The following is a 16,447-nucleotide window of genomic DNA, read 5'->3' on the forward strand; positions in this document are numbered from 1 at the left end:
TAGGCCTTTCAGCATCACAAGCATATCCCTTTTTATAAGACCCCGCGTTGGAAAGGTGCATGCATGTAATCATTTCATTGGTTGCATTGAAAGTTATTGTTGTTGGTGCCATGGCTGGAAAATTAATACACCTCATGCGTGCTTTTTCATTGCTTGCATGCATGTGAGAGAGTGCATTGTGAGTGGAATGGAAGAATTAATGTGAGCAAATTACTATGTATCTTGATATAAGAGAAGTTGTTTTTAGGCCTACTAAATCCGGATGGAGGGAGTAGTAGGTGGAGTACAATTTGTCTGAAGGACCAATTTTACAAAAAAAAAAACATTCACACTATGTAATCTACTACGCACTATATTGTTATTAAATGTCTCATGAAATTAATTTCATACTACTATATAACTTTACTAATGTAGATGTTAATTTTTCTTTACATACTAAATCCGGTCAAATTTAATGAAGTTTGACTTCAAGCAAATCTTATATGGAGAGAAAAAAACCCGGAGAGTATGTTGTCACAAATTTTTAAAGTTGAACTCTTGTAAAGTGGCAACATTTATGAAACTTGAGTGCGTTTGTAGCTTGTACTATGTACTCCCTCCGTCACGGTTTAAAAGGCACAGTTAAATTTGCGTGCGTTTTCACAGTAAACAAGGTTTAGGGCGCATTGCATTTATTTCTAGTAGCTAATTAGTACTCCGATATACTATTTTTATATGTATGCGTAGTGTGAATGCTATTTTTTAGCCCGTCTCATAATCAATAGATAATCATTTAGGTCCCAGAGAATTTTCAAGTGCGCCTTCTAAACCGTGACGGAGGTAGTAGCTACTTGTAGATCATGGTGGCTGGACATTGATTCAAACACTAAACTACTAAAGAGAGTGTAAGAGTAATTCTAGCAGATTCGTCATATAGGCAATCAAACTTAGAGTCATCATAATGATTGCCTCCGTATCATGGGCCCCATTGGACAGTGGGACATCCATTTGTTTCCTCAATCTCCAATGCATATTCAGTTAAAACAATAACATCCAGTTTACCCGGGCACAACATCGAGGGCTTGGATAACCACGAGCAAGATGGCGAGGATGATTCTGACGGGAAGGCGGCGAGTATCGAATCCAGGTGGTCACGGAGATGATGGAACGAAAGCTGGGCGACGGGTTAGGAAACTAGGGTTGGCGGCGGCGGGCTGTTTTCTGACTCGAACCAATGCGCTCCGTCGCCGTTGTCCGCCTCAGCCACTTTTGGGGGGCAACCAAAACTGGACGCCCTGTCTCAAACGGGCCGGCTTTTTTGGAACAGTTTGACTAATTCACATCTAAATGTTTTTTAAGGATGTCACATCTAAGCTCCCACAAATACATAATGCAATAACAAGAAAAAAAAACAAAGATAAAAAAAATAAACCACAAACAAAATGAACATCAGTTTAGATGTGACATAAGTATGTTACATTTAGATGTGACATAGACAGACCCTTTTGAAAAATCATGAGCCGCTTCCTTGGCAGCGGTGCCAGCGGACGGTTTTTCTTACTCGAGCCGAACCGTTCCGCCGTCATTGTCCACCTCCACCGCCTTTTGCTCCCAACCAAAAGTGGATGCTTTGTCTCACACAGACTACTTTTCCTTTTTTTTTTGTGAATCACGGGCCGCTTCCGGCAGCGACGGGCTGTTTTTCTACTCGAACTAGAGTGTCTGCCACTGCTTTTTTTGGCCCAACCAAATCCGGACACCTTGTCTCAAACATGCCAATTTTTTCCGAATTACGGGCCGGTTTCTGGGAGTTGTGCGCACTGGGAAGCCAGTCAACACGCATCCACCATGCGTCCCTTTTGGGCCGGCCCATGTGCAGGGTGGGAAGCCCCTGTTTTTATCATTTTGTTTTTTGGCTTTTTTATTTTTTGTATTTTATTCTTTAAAATAATTACTATAAAATAAATTGAGAATTTCAAAAAATAAAATCATAAAATGTTCGTGAATTCAAAAAATGTTCAATACTCCCTCCGTCCAGGAAAAGTTGTCCATGCCTAGTTCAATTTTTGTTTTACAAAAACCCCCTTGGGCTTTTAAATCAGTCGCAAATAGATCCTTCTCCTTCCCCCCGACACGCCACCGCGAGACGCCGTCGCCCGCCGTCGCGAGGCACCGGCAGGTCCAGCTCCGCCCACCACATGCGCCTCCCAACTATGTCGCCGCCACAGCCGCCGCCCACAGACGCCCACGTGCGAAGAGGCAAGCACCGTCGCCCACCTACGCAGCTCAACCACCATCGCCGCCCATAGCTGTACCGCCTCCTCCTCGAGCAGACCACGAACTCCGCCTCACTGAGAGGTACTCCATCATCGAGCCAGGCTTGCTGGGAAGCCGTGGATTGACGGAATCTGCCCCGTCTCCTCCCACTCCGGTCGCCGCTTCCCCACACAAGGTCGACGCCGTCGTGCCTTCCCTTGCTTCCCCGAGCCATTTTAAGGAATCAGGGTCATCTTCCGGTCCTCCAGACCACTTTCCCCCTCTTGATCGCTTGGTATTTGGCCTGGTCATCGTCGGTCGCCGCTCGCCGCCGCTGGAGCTCGTCACGTGGCTCCTCCGGTGAACAAAAACCAGCGGCGCCGGCACCCAAGTGTCGACCACACTCGTGCGCGTGCACGCTCGCCCACGCTCCATGCTCTTCGGTGGAGCTCGTATTGCTGCCTGATCCTCTCTGAAGAAGGTACTGTTGCTGTTGTATCCATTCTTGCTGCAGTTGAACTGCAATTTCAAGCATAGTCTGTTGATATCCATTGCTGCACTTGTTTGATGATTTGTGCTAATACTTTCTGCTGATGCAAGCCCTAATTAAATCCAGAGAACAAAAGAGAGGAAAAAATCTGAAGAAAAAGAGACTAGATTGCAATTCAGTTTAATTCTGTCAATGTACTCCAGTGACTAGGGGGCAGGCTTCATGGTCGAGGCGAGCAAGTGGTGGGACGAGGGGGCCAACAGGGGCCGCCGGAGTCCAGATCGATGGGTAGTTGGCAGGTGTCGACGGGGAGGGAGGAGCGGAGACGGAAGGCGGGAGGGGAGAGCGCCACGGTGAGGAGAAGAGACCGGGTCAAAGAGGCGGCAGACGGAGGAGGGGACACTCGAAGAGGAGGCTGACGGAGGAGGTAGACATGGACGGCTGCGCCATGGCCAGGGGCCCTCGGGGATGGACGCCTCGATAGGCCGCCGCGCAAAAATCCAACCTTCGGGCACAATTCCAAGCTTCAAACGAGACATGGGGGAAGAAGGTGGCACCGGCATGGGGCGCGGGTGGGGAGGGAGGGGCAAGGCGACGTGGGGCGGGGGGAGGGAGGGATCAAGGCGGCGCGGCGTCACGGTGTCGCCGGCGAGCAAGCGATGAAAGAATGGGGTAGCGAGGGGAAGAATGGGCGGTGTGGAGTGTGGATTTTGTCGGGGGAAGCTGGGGGTGTTTTCTGCAAAATGTACACGATGACAACTTTTCCCGGACGGAGGGAGTATTTTCAAAAATGTTCAGGAAATCATAAAATATTTGTGGATTCAAAAAAGGTTCATGATTTGGAAAAAGATGTTCGCATGTTCAAAAAATGTTCATGATTTTGAAAAGAATGTTCTGTAAATAAGAAATGTTCATGATTTTGAAAGAAAAAAAGTTCGGGCAACAAGAAAGGTCCATGATTTTGAAAAAGTGTTCGCATATTCAAAAAATGTTCATGGATTTGAACAAATGTTTGCAAATTCAAAAATACTTGGAGGGACCTGATTGCTTTCTATAAATATTTGCAAGGGTTGTTCTATAAAAAAATACTGACACATGGGACCCACCCATCATAACGGTCTAAGCTAACGGTGTTGACTTTTATGCCATGTCGGACCTGACGAGTGGACCTGATCTGTCATAATCATGATTAAAATTAATTAACACAGTCATCAGTGCAAGATGATAGGTTTTCAAAAAAGAAAACCAATCTTGTAGTTGGTTTTAGGGAAGTTCAATAAAGTGGTAGTTTTTTGAAACATGTACTAAGTTATAAGACTACAACAGAGAATGCTCCAGGCAATTACATTTGCTGTATGGACATATGGTATGCTTGTGAATTTATTCTCCTTCGTATACAGTAAATTCGTAGGGGTGCCGAAAAATGACTTGTTTGATGTTTTAGCTTGGACCAGCATTCTATTGTGCATCACTCTTCTTCTGAACTATTATGTGACCTTAAGTGCAAAACTAAATATTGGACCTACATAAATATTTAAAAATAATAATCAGAATGTTGATGTATAAAGGAATTAGGACTTCCGTATTTGTATTTTGATTGTTGAAGCATGCTTGCTGAGTGGAATGTATCTTTGTTATGCATGATTCCCGATCAGATATATCACAGTGATTTTTCTTTTCTTTCATACGACCGGTGGATAGTAGTGGGTAATCTGTGTTTGCGTGGCATTTATCCTTCCAGAATCAATCAGATGTTTGTTGTGCTGGAGTGCAAGTTGTGTAACAGAAATATGCCTGCCTGGGTATGAAGGCATTCACTGGAGCTTAAAGAAAAATACTTCCACAAGGATACCAGGGAACACTTGGATGGTTCCTCTAGTACCTGCTTGCTTTGAAGCTGTTATGACCGGCATATTAGGGGTTTAGCCCAGTGGGCTGTGACCCAAGTTATCTTATCGTTATTAGGGGCTTAGCCTAATTATCTTGTTGTTATTAGGGTCGTTTGCTTAGGAGTCAAGTAAACCTCTCTATATAAAGAAAGAAGATGTATCAATCTAATCAAGCAAGAAGCAATCAGTATTTGCTCGGCTTCCCTTAGGGAACCGGAAGACCTAACCCTAGCCGCCTCTTGCGCCGCCGCCGCCTCTTCTCCACCATGCAAGGACGGCGCCCAGCCGCCGGCCGCCGCGCCCTCGACCTCGTCTTCCTCCATCTTTCCCCTATAATCTCCGCCCTAAAACCGACAGAACCCTAACTCCTAACACCTTGGTATCAGGTAGCTCAGTTCCGATCATGTCTTCGCCGCCGCCCATCCCGTCGCTTCCGCTACCGACCGTCATCACCGCGCCGGTGGCTTTCTCCACCACGCCGCTGCCCTCCCCGTCCGCGCCGCTAGTCGCATCCTCCGGCGCCGCCTCCACCCAGATGACGGCGCCCTCCACCGCACCATCGGTCGTCGTCTACTCCCTGACGGAGATCACCGGGGTCCTCAACGATCTCGTCACCGCAGTCCAGGGGATACGGCTATACCTAGCTGGCCCCTACGGGCAGCCGGCCGCCGCGACCGAGCCAGTCGCCCTGCCGTGGTATTCGGCACCCGCGGCGCCGACCGGGCCTCTACACCACCACTGGACGCTTCAGCCACTGCCCTCCGCCGCGCCCCAATGGCCGCAGTGGCCGGCGCCGGCCCTCGCCGCTTCACCCACGCTACCCGGGTCCTCGCCGCCACCGCCCTGGCAGCCCTGGAAGCCGCCGCACACCGGGGCCACCGCGACGCTGGTCGGGCCGCTGCAGCCCTCGCTGCAGCTATAGCCAGCCCCCGCCACCGCCCTGATCTGGCCACAATGGCCGGCCGCAGCAATCGCCGCGCCCGCCGCCTCCGCCGTTTCGAGGGAACAACAACTTTCCCTGTTGGGGAACGTAGTAATTTCAAAAAAAAATCCTACGCATATGCAAGATCATGGTGATGCATAGCAACGAGAGGGAAGAGTATCGTCCACGTACCCTCGTAGACCGTAAGAGGAAGCATTATGAGAACGCGGGTGATGTAGTCGAGCGTCTTCACGATCCGACTGATCCAAGTACCGAACGCACGGCACCTCCGAGTTCAGCACACGTTCAACTCGATGACGTCCCATGAACTCCGATCCAACAGAGCTTCACGGGAGATTTCCGTCAGCACGACGGCGTGATGACGGTGATGATGTTGCTACCGACGCAAGGCTTTGCCTAAGCACTGCTACGATATTATCGAGGTGGGTTATGGTGGAGGAGGGCACCGCACGCGGCTTGGAACAATCAACTTGTGTGTTCTAGGGTGCCCCTGCCCCCCTATATAAAGGAGCAAGGGGAGGCCGGCCGGCCCCTGTAGGACGCGCCAGGAGGAGGAGTCCTCCTCCTAGTAGGAGTAGGACTCCCCTTTCCTACTCCTACTAGGAGGAGGAAAGGAAGGAGGAGAGGGAGAAGGAAGGAAAGGGAGGAAAGGGGGGCCGGCCCCCTAGTCCAATTCGGTTTGGGCTAGGGGAGCCACGCGCCCTGCCTCCTCTCTTCCACCACTTGGTCCATGAGGCCCAATACTTCTTCCCTGTATTCCCGTAACTCCCCGGTACTCCGAAAAATACCCGAATCACTCGGAACCTTTCCAATGTCCAAATATAGTCGTCCAATATATCGATCTTTATGTCTAGACCATTTCGAGACTCCTCGTCATGTCCCCGATATCATCTGGGACTTTGAACTACCTTCGGTATATCAAATCACATAAACTCATAATACCAATCGTCACCGAACGTTAAGCGTGTGGACCCTACGGGTTCGAGAACTATGTAGACATGACCGCGATACGTCTCCGGTCAATAAACAATAGCAGAACCTGGATGTTCATATTGACTCCTACATATTCTATGAAGATCTTTATCGGTTAAACCGCATAACAACATACGTTGTTCCCTTTGTCATCGGTATGTTACTTTCCCGAGATTCGATCGTCGGTATCTCGATACCTAGTTCAATATCGTTACCGGCAAGTCTCTTTACTCGTTCCGTAATGCACTATCCCGCAACTAACTCATTAGTTGCATTGTTTGCAAGTCTTATAGTGATGTGCATTACCAAGAGGGCCCATAGATACCTCTCCGACAATCGGAGTGACAAATCCTAATCTCGATCTATGCCAACTCAACAAGTATCATCGGAGACACCTGTAGAGCACCTTTGTAATCATCCAGTTACGTTGTGACGTTTGGTAGCACACAAAGTGTTCCTCCGGTAATCGGGAGTTGCATAATCTCATAGTCATAGGAACATGTATAAGTCATGAAGAAAGCAATAGCAGTAAACTAAAATGATCAAGTGCTAAGCTAACAGAATGGGTCAAGTCAATCACATCTTTCTCCTAATGATGTGACCCCGTTTATCAAATGACAACTCATGTCCATGGTTAGGAAACATAACCATCTTTGATTAACGAGCTAGTCAAGTAGAGGAATACTAGTGACACTTTGTTTGTCTATGTATTCACACATGTACTAAGTTTCCGGTTAATACAATTCTAGCATGAATAATAAACATTTATCATGATATAAGGAAATAAATAATAACTTTATTATTGCTTCTAGGGCATATTCCCTTCAGTCTTCCACTTGCACTAGAGTCAATAATCTAGTTCACATCTTCATGTGACTAATACCCAAAGAGTTTACTAGAGTCAATAATCTAGTTCACATCTCTATGTGATTAACACCCAAAGAGTGATCATGTTTTGCTTGTGAGAGAAGTTCAGCCTACGGGTCTGCAACATTTAGATCCGTATGTATTTCACAAATTTCTATGTCTACAATGCTCTGCACAGAGCTACTCTAGCTAATTGCTCCCACTTTCAATATGTATCCAGATCGAGACTTAGAGTCATCTAGATCGATGTAAAAAGCTTGCATCGACGTAACTCTTTACGACGAACTCTTTTATCACCTCCATAACCGAGAAATATTTCCTTAGTCATCTAAGGATAATTTTGACCGATGTCCAGTGATCTACTCCTAGATCACTATTGTCGTGGTTCTAAGTCTGACAGTAATGTAGGGGGGGTAGGTATGGAGAGGCAAGATCTTAGCTATGGAGTAGTTGTAAGCACACGAGGTTTACGAGTTCAGGCCCTTCTCGGAGGAAGTAATAGCCCTACGTCTCAGAGCCCGGAGGCGGTCGACTGGATTATGTGTGTATGAATTAGAGGGGTGTGAACCCTTTACACTGAGGAGGGGGTGGCTTATATAGAGTTTGCCAGACCCCTTCGGCCCTCAGTTATGCAGGGTTTTAAGTACATTAAGGTCGGGCGTTACTGGTAACGCCCCTAATAAAGTGCTATGATGACCATAAAAGCTACTTAATGACCGACCGTTAGCGTGCGAAGTGACTTTAGGTCTCCTGGCCGTCGAGTGGTTGGATCTTGGTCGAGTGATTGCTTCTTGGTCGAGTGTCTTGGAGTTTGTCGAGTGGAACACCTCCAAGTCGATTGAAAGGTGATTTCTTCTAAAGATGTCCTTGGGTAGGGCAGTTAGGACAGGTCCATGACCCTACCCTAGGTACATAGCTTCATCATTAGCCCCCGAATGGATCGAGGTTTGAGTGGGGAAGGAGTTGAGAACTTCTCCGACTCATTTTTCATGCCATGAGCATATCTTGTTTCGAATCAATGAACCTGAGTGACGACAGCAACTTCCTTTTCAGTTGCCTTGATCCATTCTTAGTTTTTTGTCAAGTGAGTTTCTTTACTTGAAAAGCTCCGAGTGACGGTGTGGAGGAGATCTTCCATCTGACAAGTTGTTCTGCTGCCCCCGGATTTCGTGGGATTCGAATTTTGGGAAGCGCGCGGGACGGGGGAGGCCGCAGTAATCGGATGGGATAGGGCGGAGTCGCCTCGATCTCCACGCCACCTTTTTTGCCACGTATCGCGCGCGCGACTATTGCGGGATTTGACAGGATCGTCCGGGCCTACCAGTCAGCCACTCGGAAGTGACCTCATATAATGCGTCGGACCGGGGTTTCTTGAACAGTGCATTCTCATTTCCTCTCCTCCTCTTCAGGCTTCTTCGTCGTGCTCGTTCTCGCCCCAGCGCCGCCGCTTGATGTCTACTACACAACCTTCTTCTTGTAGACGTTGTTGGGCCTCCAAGTGCAGAGGTTTGTAGGACAGTAGCAAATTTCCCTCAAGTGGATGACCTAAGGTTTATCAATCCGTAGGAGGCGTAGGATGAAGAGGGTCTCTCTCAAGCAACCCTGCAACCAAATAACAAAGAGTCTCTTGTGTCCCCAACACACCCAATACAATGGTAAATTGTATAGGTGCACTAGTTCGGCGAAGAGATGGTGATACAAGTGCAACATGGATGGTAGATAAAGGTATTTGTAATCTGAAAATATAAAAACAGCAAGGTAACTAATGATAAAAGTGAGCGTAAACGGTATTGCAATGATAGGAAATAAGGCCTAGGGTTCATACTTTCACTAGTGTAAGTCCTCTCAACAATACTAACATAATTGGATCATAAAATTATCCCTCAACATGCAACAAAGAGTCACTCCAAAGTCACTAATAGCGGAGAACGAACGAAGAGATTATGGTAGGGTACGAAACCACCTCAAAGTTATTCTTTCCAATCAATCCGTTGGGCCATTCCTATGAGTGTCACAAACAGCCCTAGAGTTCGTACTAGAATAACACCTTAAGATACAAATCAACCAAAACCCTAATCTCACCTAGATACTTCAATGTCACCTCAAGTATCCGTGGGCATGATTATACGATATGCATCACACAATCTCAATTCATCTATTCAACCAACACAAAGAACCTCAAAGAGTGCCCCAAAGTTTCTACCGGAGAATCACGACGAAAACATGCGCCAACCCCTATGCATAGGTTCCCAATGTCACGAAACCCGCAAGTTGGTCACCAAAACGTACATCAAGTGGTACGTGGTATCCCATTGTCACCACAGATATCCACGGCAAGACATACATCAAGTGTTCTCAAGTCTTTAAAGACTCAATCCGATAAGATTACTTCAAAGGGGAAACTCGATTCATTACAAGAGAGAAGAGGGGGAAGAAACATCATAGGATCCAAATATAATAGCAAAGCTCACGATACATCAAGATCGTATCATCTCAAGAACACGAGAGAGAGAGCGAGAGATCAAACACATAGCTACTGGTACATACCCTCAGCCCCGAGGGAGAACTACTCCCTCCTCGTCATGGAGAGCACCGGGATGATGAAGATGGCCACCGGAGAAGGATTGCCCCCTCCGGCAGGGTGCCGGAACGGGTCTAGATTGAGTTTCGGTGGCTACGGAGGCTTCTGGAGGTGGAACTACCGATCTATGTTGCTCCCGGATGTTTTTAGGGTATATGGAGATATATAGGCGGAAGAAGTACGTCGGTGGAGCTCCAAGGGGCCCACGAGGCAGGGGGGGCGCGCCCTCCACCCTTGTGACCTCCCCGAAAACTTCTTGGAGTAGGGTCCAAGTCTCCTGGATCACGTTCGGTGAGAAGATCACGTTCCCGAAGGTTTCATTCCGTTTGGACTCCGTTTGATATTATGTTTCCTCGAAATACTGAAATAGGAAAAAAAACAGCAATTCTGGGCTGGGCCTCCGGTTAATAGGTTAGTCCCAAAAATAATATAAAAGTGGAAAATAAAGCCCAATATAGTCCAAAACAGTAGATAAAGTAGCATGGAGCAATAAAAAATTATAGATACGTTGGAGACGTATCAGGCATCCCCAAGCTTAATTCCTGCTCGTCCTCGAGTAGGTAAATGATAAAAAGAGAATTTTTGATGCGGAGTGATACTTTGGCATAATTTCAATGTAAATTTTCTTAATCATGGTATGAATATTCAGATCCGAAAGGTTCAAGACAAAAGTTCATATTGACATAAAAATGATAATACTTCAAGCATACTAATCAAACAATTATGTCATCTCAAAATAACATGGCCAAAGGAAGTTCATCCCTACAAAATCATATAGTTAGGCTATGCTTCATTTTCTTCACCAAAGATGTTCCCAACTTCTATACCCCCGATGACAAGCCAAGCAATTGTTTCATACTCAAACAATCTCAAACTTTTTCAACCTTCACGCAATACATGAGCGCGAGCCATGGACATAGCACTATGGGTGGTATAGAATATGATGATGGGGATTGTGTGGAGAAGACAAAAAAGGAGAAAGTCTCACATCAACGAGGCTAATCAATGAGCTATGGAGATGCCCATCAATTGATGTTAATGCAAGGAGTAGGGATTGCCATGCAATGGATGCACTAGAGCTAAGAATGCTCAACAAAAGAAAACTAGTGGGTGTGCATCCAACTTGCTTGCTCATGAAGACCTAGGGCATTTTGAGGAAGCCCATCGTTGGAATACACAAGCCAAGTTCTATAATGAAAAATTCCCACTAGTATGAACAAGACAAATTATGAGACTCACTATATGAAAATCATGGTGTTACTTTAAAGCACAATATATGAGACTCACTACATGAAGAACAAGGTGCTACTTTGAAGAACAAGTGTGGAAAAAGAGATAGTAGCATTGCCCTTTTTATTTTCTCTTTTTTTTGGGCCTTTCTTTTTTTCTTTTTGGCCTTTCTCTCTTTTTTTGATTGGGCAATGCTCTAATAATGATGATCATCACACTTCTATTGATTACAACATAATGATTACAACTTGATACTAGAACAAGATATGACTCTATATGAATGCCTCCGGCGGTGTACCGGGATGGTGCAATGAATCAAGAGTGACATGTATGAAAAATAATGCATGGTGGCTTTGCCACAAATACGATGTCAACTACAAGATCATGCAATGGCAATATGACAAAAGTAAAGGATGTCATGATGATGATGATGATGATGATGGAAGTTGCATGGCAATATATCTCGGAATGGCTATGGAAATGCCATGATAGATAGGTATGGTGGCTGTTTTGAGGAAGATATAGGGAGGTTTATGTGTGAAAGAGCGTATCATATCACGGGGTTTGGATGCACCGGCGAAGTTTGCCCCAACTCTCAATGTGAGAAAGGGCAATGCACGGTACTGAAGAGGCTAGCAAATGGCGGAAAGGTAAAAGTGCGTATAATCCATGGACTCAACATTAGTCAAAAGAACTCATATACTTATTGCAAAAATTTAGAAGTCATCAAAAATCAAGTACTACGCGCATGCTCCTAGGGGGATAGATTGGTAGGAAAAGACCATCGCTCGTCCCCGACCGCCACTCATAAGGATGCACAAGCCAGGTACACTTCATGCTTCAAATTTGTTACACAACTTTAACCATACGTGCATGCTACGGGACTTGCTAACTTCAACACAAGTATTTCTCAAATTCACAACTACTCAACTAGCACGACTATGATATTATCACCTCCATATCTCAAAACAATTATCAAGCATCAAACTTATCTTAGTATTCAACCCACTAAAAAGAAAGTTTCACATATCTTGAATACCAAGTATATTAACATTAAGAAAATTACCATGCTATTAACGACTCTCAAAATAATCTAAGTGAAGCATGAGAGATCAAGTTTCTTTAAAACAAACCACCATCGTGCTCTAAAAGATCTAAGTGAAGCACTAGAGCAAAAATTATCACGCTCAAAAAGATATAAGTGAAGCACATAGAGTAAACTATCAAATTCAAAAGATATAAGTGAAGCACATAGAGTATTCTAACAAATTTCAATTCATACATGGCTCTCTTAAAAGGTGTGTACAGCAAGGATGATTTTGGTAGACTAACAAGCAAAGACACAAATAATACAAGACGCTCCAAGCAAAACACATATCATGTGGTGAATAAAAATATAGCTCCAAGTAAATTACCGATGGAAGTGGACGAAAGAGGGGATGCCTTCCGGGGCATCCCCAAGCTTTGACTTTTTGGTGTCCTTGGATTATCTTGGGGGTTCCATGGGCATCCCCAAGCTTAGGCTCTTGCCACTCCTTGTTCCATAATCCATCCAAAGAATTCACCCAAAACTTGAAAACTTCACAACACAAAACTCAATAGAAATCTCGTGAGCTCCGTTAGAGAAACAAAACAAAAGACTACTTTAAGGTACTGTAGTGAACTTGTTATTTATTTGTATTAGTGTTAAACCTACTGTATTCCAACTTCTCTATGGTTTATAAACTATTTTACTAGCCATAGATTCATCAAAATAAGCAAACAACACACGCAAAACAGAATCTGTCAAAAACAGAACAGTCTGTAGTAATCTGTTACTAACGCAAACTTCTGGAACCCAAAAAATTCTACCAAAATTAGACGACCTGGGAAATTTGTTTGTTGATCATCAGCAATTGGAATCACTATTTTATCACGTTCTGGTGATTTTTGACAATTCAGGAACTGAGCGCAAAGATTCCGGAAATTACAGCAAGATCAAATAACTATCTTCCAAGAAGATCTAATAGGTTTAACTTGGCACAAACACTAATTAAAAGATAAAACCACATCTAAACAGAATCTAGATGGATTATTTATTACTAAACAGGAACAAAAGTCAAGGAACAAAAATAAAATTGGGTTGCCTCCCAACAAGCGCTATCGTTTAACGCCCCTAGCTAGGCATGATGATTTCAATGATGCTCACATAAAAGATAAGAATTGTAACATAAAGAGAGCATCATGAAGAATATGACTAGCACATTTAAGTCTAACATGCTTCCTATGCATAGGGATTTTGTGAGCAAACAAATTGTGGGAACAAGAATCAACTTGTATAGGAAGGTAAAACAAGCATAACTTCAAAATTTTAAGCACATAGAGAGGAAACTTGATATTATTGCAATTCCTACAAGCATATGTTCCTCCCTCATAATAATTTTCAGTAGCATCATGAATGAATTCAAAAATATAACCAGCACCTAAATAATTATTTTCATGATCTACTTGCATAGAAAATTTACTACTCTCCACATAAGCAAAAATTTTCTCATTCGGAATAGTGGGAGTATCATAAAAGACTTGAATACTATAAATTGTTTCCACATTAAAGGAGTAATGTTCAAAGAAAAGGTACTCATAATCATGACAAGTTTTATAAATATAATCATCACTACTCTTTATAGCATAAGTTTTATCACAATAATCATCATAAGTAGCAACTTTGTTCTCATAATCAATTAGAACCTCTTTCGAAATAGTGGATTCATCACAAAATAAAGTCATGACCTCTCCAAATCCACTTTCATCAATATAATCGTCATAAATAGGAGGCATGCTTTCGTCATAATAAATTTGCTCATCAAAACTTGGGGGACAAAAAATATCATTTTCATCAAACATAGCTTCCCCAAGCTTGTGGCTTTGCATATCATTAGCATCATGGATATTGAAGAAATTCATACTAACAACATTGCAATCATGCTCATCATTCAAATATTTAGTGCCAAACATTTTAAAGATCTCTTCTTCTAGCACTTGAGCACAATTATCCTTTCCATCATACTCACAAAAGATATTAAAAAGATGAAGCGTATGAGACAAACTCAATTCCATTTTTTGTAGTTTTCTTTTATAAACTAAACTAGTGATAAAACGAGAAACTAAAAGACTCGATTGCAAGATCTAAAGATATACCTTCAAGCGCTAAACTCCCCGACAACGGCGCCATAAAAGAGCTTGATGTCTACTACACAACCTTCTTCTTGTAGACGTTGTTGGGCCTCCAAGTGCAGAGGTTTGTAGGACAGTAGCAAATTTCCCTCAAGTGGATGACCTAAGGTTTATCAATCCGTAGGAGGCGTAGGATGAAGATGGTCTCTCTCAAGCAACCTTGCAACCAAATAACAAAGAGTCTCTTGTGTCCCCAACACACCCAATACAATGGTAAATTGTATAGGTGCACTAGTTCGGCGAAGAGATGGTGATACAAGTGCAATATGGATGGTAGATAAAGGTATTTGTAATCTGAAAATATAAAAACAGCAAGGTAACTAATGATAAAAATGAGCGTAAACGGTATTGCAATGATAGGAAATAAGGCCTAGGGTTCATACTTTCGCTAGTGTAAGTCCTCTCAACAATACTAACATAATTGGATCATAAAATTATCCCTCAACATGCAACAAAGAGTCACTCCAAAGTCACTAATAGCGGAGAACGAATGAAGAGATTATGGTAGGGTAGGAAACCACCTCAAAGTTATTCTTTCCAATCAATCCGTTGGGCTATTCCTATAAGTGTCACAAACAGCCCTAGAGTTCGTACTAGAATAACACCTTAAGATACAAATCAACCAAAACCCTAATGTCACCTAGATACTTCAATGTCACCTCAAGTATCCGTGGGCATGATTATACGATATGCATCACACAATCTCAATTCATCTATTCAACCAACACAAAGAACCTCAAAGAGTGCCCCAAAGTTTCTACCGGAGAATCACGACGAAAACGTGTGCCAACCCCTATGCATAGGTTCCCAATGTCACGAAACCCGCAAGTTGGTCACCAAAACGTACATCAAGTGGCACGTGGTATCCCATTGTCACCACAGATATCCACGGCAAGACATACATCAAATGTTGTCAAGTCTTTAAAGACTCAATCCGATAAGATTACTTCAAAGGGGAAACTCGATTCATTACAAGAGATAAGAGGGGGGAAGAAACATCATAGGATCCAAATATAATAGCAAAGCTCGCGATACATCAAGATCGTATCATCTCAAGAACACGAGAGAGAGAGAGAGAGATCAAACACATAGCTACTGGTACATACCCTCAGCCCCGAGGGAGAACTACTCCCTCCTCGTCATGGAGAGCACCGGGATGATGAAGATGGCCACCGAAGAAGGATTGCCCCCTCCGGCAGGGTGCCGGAATGGGTCTAGATTGAGTTTTGGTGGCTACTGAGGCTTCTGGCGGCGGGACTCCCGATCTATGTTGCTCCCGGATGTTTTTAGGGTATATGGAGATATATAGGCGGAAGAAGTACGTCGGTGGAGCTCCGAGGGGCCCACGAGGCAGGGGGCGCGCCTAGGGGGGCGCCCTCCACCCTCGTGACCTCCCCAGAAACTTCTTGGAGTAGGGTCCAAGTCTCCTGGATCATGTTCGGTGAGAAGATCACGTTCCCGAAGGTTTCATTCTATTTGGACTCCGTTTGATATTCTGTTTCCTCAAAATACTAAAATAGGCAAAAAAACAGCAATTCTGGGCTGGGCCTCCGGTTAATAGGTTAGTCCCAAAAATAATATAAAAGTGGAAAATAAATCCAATATAGTCCAAAATAGTAGATAAAGTAGCATGGAGCAATCAAAAATTATAGATACGTTGGAGACGTATCACCGCTCCGTACGTGTCTCGCCGGCGACGATGGGGAAGGAGAAGACGGCAGCTCTGGAGCGGGCGAAGAAGGCGACGGCAAAGGCGAAGGGGAAGGCGACCAGTCGGGGTGGATCTTCCTCACGAGCCAGCCTGCCGAAGGGCTGGGTCCAGGGCGACTGGATCCGCTCGACGATCCGCCAAGAAGACCTCGACGACCTAGCCGACGGAGGACTGATCCCCCATGGATCGCGCAACTTCCGGGGAAGGAATCCGAGCCGCAACCTCGGGAGGGTGAGTGCGTTCTCCTTGCCACCCACGTCGACCGTGGGTTTTCCTTGCCTCCTCACCCTTTCTTTCGGGGATTTTTAAATTTCTT

This window comes from Triticum urartu, chromosome 5A (assembly GCF_056163025.1).
Source record: "Triticum urartu cultivar PI428250 chromosome 5A, HENAU_Tu73, whole genome shotgun sequence".
In the NCBI taxonomy this organism is placed as follows: Eukaryota; Viridiplantae; Streptophyta; class Magnoliopsida; order Poales; family Poaceae; genus Triticum; species Triticum urartu.